The sequence below is a fragment of the Molossus molossus genome, unplaced genomic scaffold (genome assembly GCF_014108415.1).
Source record: "Molossus molossus isolate mMolMol1 unplaced genomic scaffold, mMolMol1.p scaffold_m16_p_2, whole genome shotgun sequence".
NCBI lineage: Eukaryota > Metazoa > Chordata > Mammalia > Chiroptera > Molossidae > Molossus > Molossus molossus.
The window spans coordinates 72,588,072-72,607,327 of NW_023425355.1; positions in this window are offsets into that span (position 1 = coordinate 72,588,072).

The following is a 19,256-nucleotide window of genomic DNA, read 5'->3' on the forward strand; positions in this document are numbered from 1 at the left end:
CATACATGCATATAAGTTCTGTGGTTTATCTCTTCCCTCCCCAAACCACCTCCTCTTCTGAGGGTTGTTAGTCTTTACCCTACTTCCACGTCTCTGGGTCTACACAATTCCTCACACTGATATGTTCATTATATTCTACAAAGAAGTGAAATTATGTGATATTTGTCTTTCTCTGCTTGGCTTGTTTCGCTTAGGATAACACTTTCCAGGTCCCTGCATGTCATCTCAAAGGACAAGAGAGCTTTCTTTCTAACAGGTGCATAGTACTCCATTGTGTATATGTACCACAGCTTTTTAAGCCGTGTGTCTACTGATGGACACTTGGGCAGTTTAAATTTCTTAGCTATTGTAAATACTGCTACTATAAAAATGAGGATACATATATACTTTCTGACTGGTGTTTCAGGCTTCTTAGAATATATTCCTAGAAGTGGGATCACTGGAACAAATAGAAATTCAATTTTTTATTTTTTGAGGTAACACCATAGTGTTTTCCATAGTGGCTACACCAGTCTGAATTCCCACCAGCAATATACTAGAGTCCCCTTTTCTCCACACCCTTGCCAATACTTGTTGTTTGATGATATATTGATGGTGCCATTCTGGCAGGTGTGAAGTGATACCTCATAGTTGTTTTAATTTGCATCTCTCTGATGATTAGTGATGTTGAGCATTTCTTCATATGTCTCTTGGCCATTTGTATGTCCTGTTTGGAGAGGTGTCTATTTAGCTCCTCTGCCCATTTTTAAATTGCGATCGTTGTCTTCCTCATTGTCATACAACAATGAGTTGTATGAGTACTCTATATATTTTGGAAATTAACCCTTTATCTGATAGGTCATTGGTAATTATGCTCTCCCATACAGTGGGTTGCCTTTCCATTTTGGTGTTTTTTTTTTGTGGGGCAGAAGCTTTTCAGTTTGATGGAGTCCCATGTGTTCATTTTTTCCTATGTTTCTGTTGCCTTAGAATTATATATCAGTGAAAATATTGCTGCTTATGATGTCTGAAATTTTGTTGCCTACATTTTCTTCTCTGATTTTTCAGACTCATGGGAGACATTTAAGTCTTTTATCCATTTTGAGTTTATTCTTGTGTATGATGTAAATTGATGGCCTAGTTTTATTTTTTTGCATGTAGCTGTCCAGTTTTCCAAACACAATTTATTAAAGGGACTGTTTTCACTCCATTGTATGTTCTTGCCTCCTTTGTCCAATATTAATTGAGCATAATGTCTTGGGTCCATTTCTCGGTTCTCTGTTGTGTTCCACTGGTCTATCTGCCTGTTCTTGAGCAAGTACCAGGCTGTTTTGTTGTTTTGTTTTTGTTTTTTATCCTCACCCGAGGACATTTCTCCATTTTTTGTTCAGATATAGTGGGAGGAAGAGAGAGAGAGAGAGAAACATTGACGTGAAAGTGACACATCGGGTGGCTGCCAGCCGCACAACCAACCATGGCCGGAGACAAACTGCAACCTAGGTATGCACCCTTAGTGGGAACCGAACCTGGGTCTCTCTGGACCACAGGCCGATGCTCTAACCACTGATCCAAACCGGCCAGGGCAGTACCAGGCTGTTTGGATTACAGCAGTTTTGTAGTATAATCTGAAATCTGGTAATGTGATCCTTCCTAATTTGTTCTTCTTTTTCAAGATTGCTGTGGCTATTCAGGGTCTTTTTTGGTTCCATATAAATTTTTGAAGTATTTGCTCTAGTTCTGTAAAATATGTCATTGGTATTTTGATGAGAATTGCATTGAATCTATAGATTGCTTTGGGTAATATGGACATTTTAATAATGTTAATTTTTCCAATCTATGAACAATGTATGTGCTTCCACTTTTTCATATCTTCCTCTATTTCTTTTTTCAATGTCCTGTAGTTTTCTGCAAATAGGTCCTTTACGTCTTTGGTTAAGTTTATTCCTAAGTTTTTTGATTTTTTTGCCACAATGGTAAATGGGATTTTTTTTTTGTTTTTTTTGTTTTTTGTTTGTTTTTTGTGTTTTACTCTTTCTGTGAGTTCATTATTGGTGTATAAGAATGTCATCAATTTCCTGACATTAATTTTGTATCTTGCTACTTTGCCAAATTCATTTATTAAGTTTAGTAGATTTTTGATGGAGTCTTTAGGGTTTTCTATGTATAATATCATGTCATCTGCAAATAATGGCAGTTTCACTTCCTCTTTTCAAAATTTGGATCTCTTTTATCTTTTCTTCCTGTCTGATTGCTGTGTTTAAGACTTCCAGTACTATGTTAAATAAGAGTGGCGAAAGTGGGCATCCCTGTCTTGTTTCTGTTCTTAAAAGACGTGCTTTTAATTTTTGCCCATTGAGTATGATGTTGGCTGTAGGTCTTTCATATATGGCCTTTATTATGTCAAAATATGATTCCTCTATCCCCACCTTGCTGAGTGTTTTTATCAGAATCAGGTGTTGGATTTTGTCAAATGGTTTTTCAGCATCTATTGAATCAATCATGTAGTTTTTATTTTTCATTTTGTTTGCGTGGTGTATCACATTTATTGATTTGCAAATATTGTTCCAGCCTTGCATCCATTGGGTGAATCCAACTTGGTCATGTTGAAAAACTTTTTGAATATATTGCTGGATCCTATTTGCTAGTATTTTGTATCAGAAATTTGCATCTGTGTTCATCAGGGACATTGGCCTGTAGTTTTCTTTCTTTGAAGTGTCTTTTTCTGGTTTTGGAATTAGAATTATGCTGGTGTCATAAAACAAGTTTGGAAGTCCTCCTTCTTCTTGAATTTTTTAAAAATAGTTGAGGAGAATGGGTGTTATTTTACTTTTTATTTTTTGAATGTGTGGTAAAACTCCCCCATGAAGCCATCCGGGCCTGGGCTTTTGTTTGCTGGAAGAGTCTTGATTACATTTTCAATTTCCTTAGTTGTTATTGTTACGTTCAAGTTTTCTATCTCTTTCCGGTTCAGTTTTGGGAAACTATGGGATTCTAGAAATTTGTCCATTTTGCTTAGATTGTTGAATTTGTTGCACTATAATTGTTTATAGTATTTGTTAACAGTCTTTTGTGTTTTTGTGGTGCCAGTTGTTACTTCTCCTCTTTCATTTCTGATTTTGTGTATTTGGGTTCTCTCCCTTTGTTTCTTGGTGAGTCTAGCTAAGAATCCATCAATTCTATTTATCTTTTCAAAAAAGCAGCTCTTTGTTTCATTGATCCTTTGAATTGTTTTTGTTTGTTTGTTTGTTTCTATGTCATTTATTTCTGCTCTGATCTCTATTATTTCCTTTTTTTCTACTTGATCTGGGGTTTTGTTTTTGTTTGTTTTCTAGTTCTTTAAGTTGTGATGTTAGATAATCTATTAGAATTTTTTTTTTGTTTTTTGAGGTAGGCCTGTAGTGCTATAAACTTCCCTCTCAGAACTGCTTTCGCTGCATCCCATTAACTTTGTGTTGTTGTTTGTTCATTTTAATTAGTTTCCAAAAAGTTTTTAATTTGTTCCTTGATCTCCTTGGTAACCCATTGGTTGTTTAAAAACATGCTATTGAGCCTCCATGTGTTCCAATGTCCTTGCATGTTCTTGTTGCAATTGATTTCTTGTTGCATGCCATCGTGATCTGAGAAGATGCTTGATATAATTCCAATCTACTTAAACTTGTAGAGACTTAGTTTGTGTCCTAACATGTGGTCTATCTTTGAGAATGTCCCATGTGCACTTGAGAAGAATGTGAATTCTGTAGTATTGGTGTGTAATTTATTGTAGATATCTATTAAATCCATTTGGTCCAGCACTTCATTTAGAGTCTCTGTTTCTTTGCTAATTTTTTGTCTAGAGGCTCTATCCAGTGATGTCAGCGGGGTGTTGAAGTCTCTTGCTATGATTGTATTGCTGTCGATTTTTCCTTTGAAGTCCTCCAGAAGATTTTTAATATATTTTGGTGCTCCTATATTGGGCACACATATGTTTACAAGTTTATATCTTTCTGTTGGATAGATCCTTTTAATATTCTGTAGTGGCCTTCTTTGTCTCTAGTTATGGACTTCGTATATATATGTCATGCTTTCTTATCTGTGTCTTTTTATCAGAGCATTCAATCTATTTACATTTAAGGTGATTATTGATACATATATGTTTATTAACAATTTTTGTTTAGTGTGGTTGTATTTTTTTTTCCTATTTCTTCTACTAATTACAGCAGTCCTTTTAACATTTCTTGCTGTGTTGGTTTGGTGCTAATGTATTCTCTTAGCCTTTGTTTTTGTATATGAAACTCTTTATTTGACTTGTATTTTGAATGATAGCCTTCTTGCATAGAGTAGTCTTAGATTTAGATCTTCGTTTTTCATGACCTTAATTTCCTCATGCCATTTCTTTCTGGCTTGTAGTGTTTCTGTTGAGAAGTCAGCTGATAGCCTTATGGGGGTTCCTTTGTAGTTAACCTGTTGCTTATCTCTTGCTGCTTTTAGGATTCTCTCTTTGTCTTTAATTTTTGGCTTTTTAATTACTATGCGTTTGGTGTGTGTTTTTTTGGGTTCCTCTTACTTGGGGCTCTCTTTCCTCTTAAACTTAAATGCCTTCTTTCTTCACCAAATTTGGGAAGTTTTCTGTCAGTATTTTTTCAAATATATTCTCTAACACTTGCTCATTTTCTTCTTCTTCAGAGACTCCTATGATGCGGATATTATTATGTGTACAGTTGTCACATTTTCCCCTTAAGCTGTCTTTCTGTTTTTTAATTGTTTTTTTTTTTCCTTTTGGTTTTCTTATGGTTGATTTTTTTCTACCATGTCTTCTAATTCACTGATCCGGTCCTCTGTTTCCTTTACTCTGCTCTTTAGTCCTTCCAATGATTTCTTTATTTCTGCTATGTCATTCTTCATTACTTCTTGGTGGTTTTTAATTTCCAATTGGTTGATTTCCAATTTTTGTAAGTCTTTATTCATGGTGCTCATGTCCTTACACATGCTGTTGAGCTTCCTCAAGATCATGGCTCTGAATTCTATCTCTGTTAAATTGGTTAACTGTGTTTCATTTATCTCATTTTCAGTGGGCTTGTCTTGTTCTTTCATTTGGAATATGATTGTTTGTTTTCCCATTTTAGTTATTTCAGTATATTTTGGAGGCTGCCAAATTTTTTCTGTAGGTGTTGGTGTCCTGCTGTTTGTGGCTCCTTCTATTGGGTTTGGAAGAGCAAGGGAGTACCCACGTTAAACATCACTCTCAAGTCTTATTTATTCTTGGGTAGATTTGCAAGCCTAGAATAGATTCGGTTATCCTCTAGCTTTTTACTGGAGGCTATTAGTCATGGTTACTTAAAGAGCTTTGGTTTCTCAGTTGAACAAAATATTTCCTCAGGTGTTCAGAATAAAAGGATTTCCCAAGGGTGGGTCAGATGCTGGTTGTTAGTGAGCCACAATTTGCATTTCAAAGGCCACTGGGTGGGGTTTAATCTTTGAGGGAGGGGCCACCCCCTTTCCCCAGAGCCTTGTGAATAAGTAAGATGGCCACAGTCCTCTGTGGTTTCAACTCATCAAAATTTCTGAGTGCCGCTGCTACCCAGGCTGACCCTTGCGAATTCTGCACGCTAAGCCCGTGGCTGGTGCCGCACAGACTTGCAGGGACCATGGGAATCTACTGAAAGGTGCTGCCACCCTGGCAGTGTCCTGCTACCGCGGCTCAGTCCTGGGGCTTCTGCTGAGTGCAAAACCCTATGCTGGTGCCATAGCCATGGCCATCCTTGGCTAGAAACAGCGCTCTTGGGTTAAAAGTCCCAGGAGCCTCCACAACGCAGAGTCTAGACAGGCTAAATTGGCAGCAGCCACTCACCTTGGGCTCCGGCAGAGGGAAGGCAGACTGGACTTGAAGTGTGTGGGGACATTCGGGTTTTAGAGGGTGCTAAGAGCTTTTGCTGAGTGCAGCCACGCAGGACTGTGGTCATTTTACTCCTTCACAGGGCCCTGGGGAGAGATGGAGGCCCCTTCCTCAGAGATTCAATCACACCTGGTGGCAATTGAAAGGCTAATTGAGGCCCATTAACAACCAGCAGCTGCCCCACCTTCGGGAAAGGCTCTTACACTGAGCACCTGAGGGAGTTTTTCAGGAAACTCAGAAACCAACGGTCTTCAGGTGACATCTACTAATAGCCTCCAGGCCAAAAAAAAAAAAAAAAAAGCTAGAGGATAACTAACATTCCCTGGTCTAGCAACACTAACAAGAAAAGCTAAGAATTGAAGGTAGTGTTTAAAGTGGGTCCTCCCTGGCTGATCCAAACCCAGGAGAGGAAACCACAAACAGCACAACACCAACACCCACAGGGAAAATTTGGCAGACTCCAAATCCCACTGTGATAGCCAAAATGGTGAAACACAGAAACAAAGCCAAATGAAAGAACAAGAGACGTCTACAGAAGATGAGATAAATGAGGTGCAGTTAAGCAAGTTAACAGAACTAGAATTTAGAGCCATGATGTTGAGGAAGCTCAACAGCATGTGTAAGGATATGAGCACCATGAGTAAAGACATAGAAATGTTGAAAATCAACCAGTTGGAAATTAAAAACCAACAGGAGGAAATGAAGAATGACATATCAGAAATGAAAAACATATTGGAAGGTCTAAAAAGCAGAGTTGGGGAAGCTGAGGACCGGATCAGTGAATTAGAAGACAGGTTAGAAAAAATCAACCAATCAGAAAACCAAAAGGACAAAAGGATTAAATAACAGGAAGACAGCTTAAGGGAACTGTGGGACACTGGAAACGGAATAATATTCACATCATAAGAGTCCCTGAAGAAGAAGAAAATAAGCACGACTTAGAGAATATGTTCAAAGAAATAGTGACAGAAAACTTCCCTAATTTGGTGAAGGAAGAAGGCATTCAAGTTCAAGAAGCACAGAGAGCCCCAAGTAAGAAGAACCCAAACAGGCCCACACCAAGAAACATAGTAATTAAACTGCCAAAAATTAAAGACAAGGAGAGAATACTAAAAGCAGCAAGAGATAAGCAACAGGTTACCTACAAAGGAAACCTCATAAGGCTCGTAGCTGACTTCTCACAAGAAACACTACAGGCCAGACGGGAATGGCATGAAGTAATCAAGGTCATGAAAAACAAGGATCTGAATCCAAGACTACTCTACCCAGCAAGGCTATCATTCAAAAAAGAAGGTCAAATAAAGAGCTTCCCAGACAAAAAAAGGCTAAGGAAATACATTAGCACCAAAAAAGCACTGCAAGAAATGCTAAAAGGACTGCTGTAATTACCAGGAGAAATAGGAAGAAAAATAGAACCACACTAAACAAAAATTGCAATAAATAAGTACATATCAATTATCACCTTAAATGTAAATGGACTGAATGCTCCCATTAAAAGACAAAGAGTAGCCTATTGGATAATAAAGCATGACTCATCTATATGTTGTTTACAATAGACCCACATCAAAACAAAAGACTCACATAGATTGAAAATGAAGTGATGGAAAAAAATCTTCCAAGCAAACGGAAAAGAAAAAAAAAGCTGGGGTAGCAATACTCATGTATGATAAAATAGATTTCAGAATGAAGGCCATAATTAGAGACAAATAAAGCCACTACATAATATTGAAAGGATCTATCCAACAGGAAGATATAACCTTGATAAACATATATGCAGCTCCAAAATATATTAAAAAACTTCTGGAGGACTTTAAAGGAGAAATCGATAGCAATACAATCACAGCAGGGGATTTCAACACCCCGCTGACATCGGTAGATAAATCCCCTAGACAAAAAATTATCAAGGAATCAGAGACTCTAAACAAAGCACTAGACCAAATGGATTTAATAGATATCTACAGAGAATTACACCCCAAAACTACAGAATTCACATTCTTCTCAAGTGCACAGGGGAAATTCTCAAAGATAGACCACATGTTAGGGCACAAACTAAGTCTCTACAAGTTCAAGAAGTTTGAAATTATATCAAGCATCTTCTCAGATCACAATGGCATGAAACTAGAAATCAATGCAAGAAGAACATACAAAGAAATTTGAACACATGGAAGCTAAATAGCATGTTATTAAACAATGAATGGGTCACCAAGGAGATCAAGGAAGAAATCAAAAACTTCCTGGAAACCAATGAAAAGGAAGACACAACAACACAAAATCTATGGGATTCAGCAAAAGCAGTTCTGAGAGGGAAGTTCATAGCACTACACGCCTTCCTCAAAAAAGAAGAAAAATCTCTAATAGACTAACCTCACAACTTAAAGAACTAGAGAGCAACCAAAAAGAAAACCCCAGAGCAAGTAGAAGGAAGGACATAGTAAAGATCAGAGCAGAAAAAAATGACATAGAGACCAAAAAACCAAAAACCAAAAAACAAAAACAATTCAGAGGGTCAATAAAACAAAAACTGGTTTTTTGAAAAGATAAATAAGATTGATGGACCCTAAGCTACACTCACAAAGAAACAAAGAGAGAGAACCCAAATACACAAAATCAGAAATGAAAGAGGAGAGATAACAACTGACACCACAGAAATAAAAAAGATTGTTAACAACTACTATGAACAATTATATGGCAATAAATTTGAAAATCTAAGCGAAATGGACAAATTGCTAAAAACACATAGTCTCCCAAAACTGGATCAGGAAGAGATAGAAAACTTGAACAGATCAATAACAACAGAAGAAATTGAAGATGTAATCAGGACTCTCCTAGCAAACAAAAGCCCAGGCCCGGATGGCTTCAAGGGAGAGTTTTACCGAACATTCAAGGAAGAACTAATACCCCTTCTCCTCAAACTATTTCAAAAAATTCAAGAAGAAGGAAGACTTCCAAACTCGTTTTATGAAGCCAGCATAATTCTAATTCCGAAAACCAGAAAAAAAACACAACAAAGAAAGAAAACTACAGGCCAATATCCCTGATGAACATAGATGCCAAAATCCTGAACAAAATACTAGCAAATCAGATCCAGCAATACATCAAAAAAATTATCTACCATGACCAAGTGGGATTCATCCCAGGGATGCAAGGCTGGTACAATATTCGCAAATCCATAAATGTGATACACCACATAAATAAAATGAAGTATAAAAACCAGATGATAATGTCAAGATGCTGAAAAAGCCTTCGACAAAATTCAGCATCCATTTCTGATAAAAACGCTCAGCAGTGTGTGAATAGAGGGATCATATCTAGACATAATAAGGCTATATATGAAAGACCTACAGCCAACATCATACTCAATGGGCAAAAACTAAAAGCATTTCCCTTAAGAACAGGAACAAGGCAAGGATGCCCACTTTCACCTCTCCTATTTAACATAGTACTGGAAGTCTTAGCCTCAGCAATCAGACAGGAAGAAAAAATAAAAAGGATCCAAATAGAAAAGGAGTAAGTGAAATTGTCATTATTTGCAGATGACATGATACTATACATAGAAAACACCAAAGACTCCATCAAAATTTACTAGACTTAATAAATGAATTTGGCAAAGTAGCAGGATACAAAATTAACGTCAAGAAATGTATGACCTTCTTATACACCAAGAATGAACTCACAGAAAGAGAAACTAAGCAAAAAATCCCATTAACATACCTAGGAATAAACTTAACCAAAGAAATAAAGCACCTATTGGCAGAAAACTACAATTCATTGAAAAAAGAAATAGAGGAAGATATAAAAAAGTGGAAGCACATACCCTGTTCATGGATTGGGAGAATTAACATCATTAAAATGTCCATATTACCCAAAGCAATCTATAGATTCAACGCAATCCCCATCAAAATACCAACGACATACTTCACAGATTTAGAACAAGTACTTCAGAAGTTCATATGGAACCAAAAAAAGGCTTCGAATAGCCACAGCAATCTTGAAAAGAAAGAACAAAGTTGGAGGGATCACAATACCAGATTTCAGGTTATACTACAAAGCCACTGAAATAAAAACAACCTGGTACTGGCACAAGAACAGGCATATAGACCAATGGAACAGAACAGAAAACCCAGAAACGGACCCAAGGCAATATCCTCAATTAATATTTGACAAAGGTGGCAAGAGTATACAGTGGAGTAAGGACAGCCTCTTTAATAAATGTTGCTGGGAAAATTGGACAGCTACTTGCAGAAAAGTGAAACTAGACCATCAACTTACACCCTACAGGAGAATAAACTCAAAATGAATAAAAGACTTAAATGTAAACCATGAATCCATAAAAATCCTAGAAGAGACTGTAGGCAACAAAATTTTAGACATCATACGCAGCAGAATTTTTACTGACACATCACCTAAGGCAATAGAAATGAAGGAGAAAATGAACACGTGGGACTACATCAAACCCAAAAGCTTCTGCACAGCAAAAGATACGATCATCAAAACGGAAAGGCTACCCACAGTATGGGAGAGCATAATTGCCAATGATATATCAGATAAGCGGTTAATTTCCAATACATATATAGTGTTCATACAACTCCACAAAAGGAAGACAAAGAATCCAATTAAAAAATGGGCAGAGGATCTAAATAGACACCTCTCCAAACAGGACATACAAATGACTAAGCGACATATGAAGAAATGCTCATCATCACTAATCATCAGAGAGATGCAAATTACAACAACAATGAGGTATCACCTCACACCTGTCAGAATGGCCGTCATCAACAAATCATCAAACAAGTGTTGACGAAGGTGTGGAGAAAAGGGGACTTTAGTGCACTGCTGGTGGGAATGCAGAGTGGTGCAGCCACTATGGAAAACAATATGGTGTTAGCTCAAAAATTAAAAATTGAACTTCCATTTGACCCTGTGATCCCACTTCTAGGAATATACCCTATGAAGCCTAAAACACCAATCAGAAAGAATATATGTGCCTCCATGTTTGTAGCAGCACTATTTACAATAGCTAAGATCTGGAAACCGCCCAAGTGTCCATCAGTAGATGAATGAACAAGAAAGCTGTGGTACATATACACAATGGAGTAATATGCAGGTGTAAGAAAGAAAGATCTCACCCTGGTCGGTTTGGCTCAGCGGTTGGAGCGTCGGCCTGCGGTACAGAGAGACCAGGGTTCGGTTCCCGCTAAGGGCACGTATCTCGGTTGCAGTTTGTCCCCGGCCCTGGTTGGTCATGCTGGTGGCAGCCACTCGATGTGTCCCTTCACATCGATGTTTTTCTCTCTCTGTCTTCCTCTCTCTCCCTCCTGCTCTATCTGAACAAAATAATGGAAAAATGTCCTCGGGTGAGGGTAAAAAAAAACACAAAAAAAAACAAAAGAAAGATCTCTTATCCTTTGAGACTACATGGAAGGACCTGGAAAGTATCATCCTAATTGAAACAAACCAAACAGAGAAAGACAAGTTTCATATGATCTCACACATTTGTGGAATATAATGAACATAACAGTCTGAGAAAGGGGGTAGTCCCAGAGACGCGGAAGTGGGATACAGACTGACAATCCCCTAAATAGGGGGGTGGTGGGGGAGAGATAAACCACAGAACTTATATGCATGTATGCATGAACAGTGGACATGGACAACAAACTGGGGAAAGGGCAGGGAGGGAGACGGAGGGGGTAATCAGTGGGGGGAAAAGGAGAAACATCTGTAACAATAATTAATTAATAAAAAAAATTTAAAAAAAAAGTTCTGAGTGCCCTCCAAATCCTGAGTGTCCCCACACAGTTTTATTCCAGTCCGTCTTTTCTCTGCCAGAGCCCAAGGTGAGTGGCTGTAGCTATTTCGACACTCTAACTTGGCTCTGCACTGTGGAGCGCTTGAGAGTTTAACCCCAAGGGTGCTGCTCACATTTAAGTCTGCTGCTGTCTGTGGGCTCCATGTCCCCCTCTTGTGCCTTCACAATCCTACCAGGATCACGTCAGTGTCTCTGAGTATATGGTTCTCACAATATGCTTTTCTGTTGCTTTTTTTTCCAACCATTTGCTTTTATTTTAGTTGCAATTCCAGTTTGGTTTTGGGAGATGGTCTTTGTAGCTTTCATTCACTCTGCTGTCATTTTGGATTTCTCTGATTTCTCAATGGAAATACTGCTGGTCAAAAGGGAGTGGCATGAAATACACCAAGTAATAAAAGCAATGATCTGAATCCAAGACAACTCTATTCAGCTAGGCTTTATTCAGAATTAAAGGAGAAATATAGAGCTTCACAGACAAAAACAACAACAACAACAACAACAACTACAACAACAAATAAAGGCTAAAGGAATTTACCACCACCAAACCAACACTGCGAGAAATGCTGAAGGGACTGAGGGACTGTTGTAAGAAAAAGAAGAAATGAGAGTAAGGGAGAGAGAGAGAGAGAGAGAGAGAGAGAGAAGCATAAAATAAAATGGCAACTACTAAGTATCAATCAATAATAACCTTAGATGTAAATGGCCTAAATGCTCCAATCAAAAGACATAGGGTAGCTGACTGAATAAGAAAACATGACCCATATATATGCTGTGTACAAGAGACCCACATCACAACAAAAGACTCACACAGAATGAAAGTGAAGGGATGAAAAAATAATTGAGGCAAATGGAAATGAGAAAAAAAACTGGTGTAGCAATATTTATATCTGATAATATAGACTTCAAAATGAGGGCTATAATAAGAGACAAAGAAGGTCACTACATAATATTAAAGGGTCAATCCATGTAGAGGAAATTACTCTGGTAAAAATATGCACCAAACACAGGAGCAACAAAATATATCAAAAAACTTGTGGAGGACTTTAAGAGAGAAATCAATAGCCAAGCAATCATAGTAGGTGACATTAACACCCCACTGACGTCACTGTATATATCATCTAGACAATGAAGTAGCAAGAACACAGAGTCTGTAAATGATAAAGTAGATCATTGGACTTAATTAATATTTACAGAATATTTTATGCCAAAGCTGCAGAATATACATACTTCTCAAGTGCACATGGTACATTCTCGAAGATAGACCACATATTAGGACACAAAGCAAGTCTGTACAAATTCGAAAAGATTGAAATCATACCAAGCATCTTCACATATCACAATGGTATGAAATTAGAAATCAATTACAACACAAACATGCAAAAACATTTAAACACATGGATGCTAAATAGCATGTTATTAAACAATGAATGGGTTACGAAGAAGCCCAGGCCCAGACGACTTCATGAGGGATTTTTACTGAATAGTCAAAGAAGATCTAACACCCATTTTTTTTAAGCTATTCTAAAAATTCCAAGAAGATAGAAGACTTCCAAACTCATTTTATGAGGCCAGCATAAGTCGAATTCCAAAATCAAATAAAGACACTACAGAAAAAAAACTACAAGTCAATATCCCTGACAAACACAGAAGACAAAATCCTTAACAAAATATGACAAATTGAATCCAGCAATATATAAAAAAGATAATTTATCATGACCAAGAGGTACAATATTAGCAAATCAATAAATGTGAATACCACATACACAAAATGAAAAATAAAACCATATAATCATATCAATAAATATTAAGAAAAAAAATTGACAAAATTCAGCACCCATTTCTGATAAAAATTCTCAACAAGGTGAGAACGAAAAGTTTGTATCTTAACATAATAAAGGCAATATATGTAAAACCTATAGCCACTATCATAATGGGCAAAAACTACAAGCATTTACCTTAAGAACAGGAACAAGACAGGGATGCCCACTTTCGCCACTCATTTAACATAGTACTGGAAGTCTTACCTACAGCAATCAGACAAAAAGTGAAAATAAAAGGGATCCAAATTGGAAAGGAGGATGTGAAACTGTCATTATTTGCAGATGACATGATACTGTACATAGAAAACCCTAAGGACTCCATCAAAAATCTAATAAACTTAATAAATGAATTTGACAAAGTAGCAGGATACAAAATTAACATAAAAAAATTGATGGCATTCTTATACACCAACAACAAATTCACAGAATGAGAAAAGAAAATAGCAATCCTATTTACCAGTGTGGCAAAAAAAATTAAGATACCTAGAAATAAACTTAAAGAAGTAAAAGATCTATTTGCAGAAAACTACAGGTCACTGAAAAAAAATGGAGGAAGATATTAAAAAGTGGAAGCATATACATGGTTCATGGATTGGACAAATTAACATCATGAAAATGTCCATACTTGCCAAAGCAATCTATAGATTCAATGCAATCTCCCTTAGAATACCAATGACATATTTCACAGACTAGAACAAATACTCCAAAAGTTTATATGGAACCAAAAATGACCCTGAATAACTACAGCAATCCTACAAAAGAAGAACAAAGTAGGAGGGTTCACAATATCAAATATCATGTTATACTACAAAGCCATAGTAATCAAAACAGCCTGGTTGTGAACAGGCACATAGATCAGTGAAACAGAACCCAGAAATTGACCCAAGTCATTATACTCAATTAATATTTGACAAATTTGGCAAGAACATACAGTGAAGTAAAGATAGCCTCTTTAATAAATGGTGTTGGGAAAATTAGACAGCCACAGGCAAAAAAGTGAAGCTAGACCACCAACATACACCATACAAAAGAATAAACTCAAAATGGATAAAAAACTTAACGTTACTCGTGAATCCATAAAAATATTAGAATAAAATGTAGGCAACAAAAGTTTAGACATCACAGGCAGCAGAATTTTCACTAATACAATGCCTAAGGCAAGAGAAACAAAAGATAAAATCAGCACATGGGCCTACAAAAACTGAAAAACTTCTGCACAGCAAAAGAAACAACCATCAAAATGGAAAAGAAACCCACTATATGGGAAAGCATAATTGTCTATGATAGATCAGATAAGAAGCTAATTTCCAAAATATATTGAGACTCATACAATTAAACAAAAGAAAGACAAAGAACCCAATAAAAATGGGCAGAAGACCTAAATAGATACCTCTCCAAACAGGACATACAAATGGCCAAGACAGCTATGAAAAAAATGGTCAATGTCACCAATCATCAGAGAGATGCACATTAAAATGACTATGAAATATCACCTCCCACCTGCCAGAATGGTTGCCATCAACAAATCATGAAATAACAAGTGCTGGCGATGTTGTGGAGAAAAGGGAATTCTGATACACTGCTGTTGGGAATGCAGACTCTATAGAAAACAATATTGTGTTTCCACAAAAAATTAAAAATTAGTCTGCCATTTGACCCTGTAATCCCACTTCTAGAAACGTACCCTAATAAGCCTGAAACACCAATCAGAAAGAATATATGTACCCCTATGTTCATAGCAGCACTATTCACAATAGCTAAGATCTGGAAACAGCCCAAGGGTCCATCAATATATGAGTGGATAAAAAAGCTGTGATACATATACACAATGGAGTACTATGCAGCTGTAAGAAAGAATGATCTTTTATTTTTTGAGATGACCTGGAGGGAACTGGATAGTATTATCCTAAGTGAAATACGTCAATCAGAGAATGACAAATATCACATGATCCACTTATTTGTGAAATATAATAAACAAAACAAACTGAGAAACAAAATAAACCCAGAGACATAAAAGTGGGATGCAGATAGAGAAGCCTCAGAAGAGGTGGATAGGTGGGGGCAAGAACTAAACCACAGAACTTATATGCATGTATGCATACACAAGGATATAGACAATAATGTTGGGGAGGTGGGATTCTGAAAAAGGTGTCAATGCGGGGAAAAGGAGAAACATCTGTAACAAAAATATGTAAATAAACATTAATAATAATAATAATAGTAATAAAAAGAAAACAAAGAAATGTGAACTAAATATATTAAATAATGGTTGTCAAACATTAGAAAACAGGAAATACAGGACAGCGATCCTCAAGAAAAGGGAAACTAATGAGGTGAGCCCTGCAATTGCTTCGGTTTACTACCTGGAGAGAGTTTCCTGGCTGGGAACCCAAGCTGTGCCTTTAAGTCTACCTAAATTGAGAATACAGAATTCAGAATTGAGGAAAGTGAGGGTGGCAAGAATTTACTAGGTCATGTACTAGAGCAGAGTTTCCCAGATGGAGTGCTCCAGAAATTTGTAAAAGGTGTCCATCAAATCTTTGATTGAATACTAATCAGCATATGCATGTGAACAAACTAACTAAGGCTGGGAAAAGAATAATACAAAAGGAGTAGGTGGAGTAATTTTTAGAGCTCACAGAAGGCTGGGAATAGCTCAGTTTCTTAATAGTAACAGAGAAGAAATTCCACAATACATCAGACTGAGTATTCAGAAGAAGATTGCTTCAGTAGTGGAGTCAAAATAGCTTTAGTCTAAATTTTTTTCTGGTCCCACATAGCAAGAAAATTTGAACTGTTTCCAAGTATCTTTACTGTAACTCAGGGCAAGGCTCAAAAAATATTTTAAAAGGTACAAAAATATTAAGCATCCAGCAACATAAAATTTGGTAAATCTTAAATCCAATGAAATGTTACAAAGCATACAAAACAGGAAAATATAACCCATAATGAAAAGAGAAATAGAAACAGATACAGAAGATAGAATTAGTAGATAAAGATATTAAAATGATTTTAAAAATATACTTTACATGTTCAAGAAGGTAAAGAAAAAACATGGACATCTTAAAGAGAGACATATAAAAAAAAAAATAGACAGTGCCTAGCCAGGTAGCTATGTTGGTTAGGGTAGTGTCCCCATATACCAAGGTTGTGGGTTTGATCTCCAGTCAGGACACATACAAGAATCAACCAATAAATGCATAAATAAGTGAAACAACAAATTGATGTTTTCTGTCCTTCTATTTTTTTTTTTTTAATCCTCACCCGAGGACATTTTTCCATTTTTTGTTCAGATAGAGTGGGAGGGAGAGAGAGGAAGAGAAAGAGAGAGAGAAACAATGACATGAAAGGGACACATCGAGTGGCTGCCACCCACACAAGCATCCGTGGCCAGGGACAAACTATAACCGAGGTACGTGCCCTTAGTGGGAACCAAACCCAGGTCTCTCTGTACAGCAGGCCGATGCTCTAACTGCTGAGCCAAACCGGCCAGGGCTGTCCTAGCTTTCTTTCTCTTTCCTCTTTTCTCTCTTTCTTTCTCTAAAATAATAATAATAAAAACAACAACAGAAAACAGACACAAAACTTACCCCAAGAGCAGTGGTTCTCAACCTGTGGGTCACGACCCCTTTGGGGTTCAAATGACCCTTTCACAGGGGTCGCCTAAGACCATTAGAAAACACATATTTCCGATGGTCTTAGGAACTGAGACAGTGCTCCTCTATCCATCTCCAGGTGGGTCCACCCTCATACGGATATGTCCACATACAACATGAGGAACTGTATTAAAGGGTCATGGTATTAAGAAGGTTGAGAACCACTGCTCTAGAGAAAAAGAATATGATGTCTGAGATAACAATACACTGAATGACATTATTAGCATATTCAACACTGCAGAAGAAATATATTTAACTTGAAGACAAAGCAATAGAAACTGTCTAGCCTGGCCAGTGTGGCTCAGTGGTGAAGCATCAACCCATCCATCAAGAGGTCACATGTTCAATTCCTGGTCAGGGCATATGCTCAGATTGTGGGCCCAATCCCCAGTGGGAGACATGTAGGAGGCAGCCAATTGATGTTCTTTCTCATCAATGTTTCTCTCTCTCTCCCATTCCATTCTCTTTTAAAATCAATAAAGAAAAAAATATGTTAGAAACTTTCCAGCAGATGACATGATACTGTACATAGAGAACCCTAAAGATTTCACCATAAAACTACTAGGACTGATATAAATTCAGTAAAGTAGCAGGATACAAAATAAATATCCAGAAATTAGTTGTACTTTTATACAACAATAATGAACTATCAGAAGTGAAACTAAGAAAACAACCTCATTTGCAACTGTATAAAAAATACCTAGGAATAAATTTAACCAAGGATGTAAGAAAGACGTGTACTTGGAAAGGTATAAGACACTGAAGAAACAAATTGAAGAAGATACAAGTAAGTGAAAGCATATGCCATCTTCATGGATTGGAAGAACTAACATCATTAAAATGTCCGTAATTACCCAAAGCAATCTAAAGATTCAACAGAATTCCTATCAAAATACCAATGCTATATTTTATAGAATGAGAACAAATATTCCAAAACTTGATATAAAACCACAAAAGATCCCAAATAGCCGTAGCAATCTTGAGAAAAAAGAACAAAGTGGGAGGAATCATGATACCTAATATCAAACTATATTATAAGGCCATAGTAATTAAAACAGCATGGTACTGGCATAAAAACAGACATATAGACCAATGGAACAAAATAGAGAGCCCAGAAATAAATGCACACCTTTATGATCAATTAATATTTGACAAAAGAGGTAAAAACATAAAATGGTGTGAACATAGTCTATTCAATAAATAGTCTTGGGAACATTTAACTGATACATACAAAAAAAATGGAATTAGACCACCTTCTTACACCATACGCAAAAATAAACTCAAAATAGATAAAAGACTTACATATTAGACTCAAAATCATATAAATTGTAGAAGAAAACATAAGCAGTAAAATCTCAGGTATTTCTTGTAGCAAAGTTTTTTCTGATAAATCTCCTCAGGCAAGGGAAATGAAAGAATAAATAAACAAATCAAACTACATCAATTTAAAAAGTATTTTACAGCAAAGAAAACTATCAATGAAACAAAACAAACAAAACAAAACAGCCCTGGCCGGTTTGGCTCAGCGGTTAGAGCGTCGACCTGCGGTCCTGAGAGAACCGGGTTTGGTTCCCACTAAGGGCGTGTATCTCAGTTGCAGTTTGTCCCCGGCCCTGGTCGGTCATGCGGGTGGCAGCCACTCAATATGTTCCTTTCACATCGATGTTTCTCTCTCTCTCTCTGTTCCTCTCTCTCCCTCCCACTCTACCTGAACAAAAAAATGGGAAAATGTCCTCGGGTGAGGATAAAAAAACAAAACAAAACAAAACAAAACAACCCACTGAATTGGAGAAGAGATTCACCAATGATACATCCGTGCTAATATCCAAAATTTATAAAAAGAAAAGACATACCACTCCACACCAAAACATCAAATAATTCTATTAAAATGGGCAAAAAACTCGAATAGATACTCTCCACAGAGGACATACAGATGGCCAATAGACACATAAAAAAATGCTCAATATTTCTAATTATCAGAAAAATGCAAATTAAAACCACAAGGTCATGCTTTCTTATCCAATCAGCTACTCTGTGTCTTTTTATCACAGCATTCAATTTATTTACATTTAATTTGGTTATTAATATGTAATTATTTATTGCCATTTTTGTTTAGCATGGTT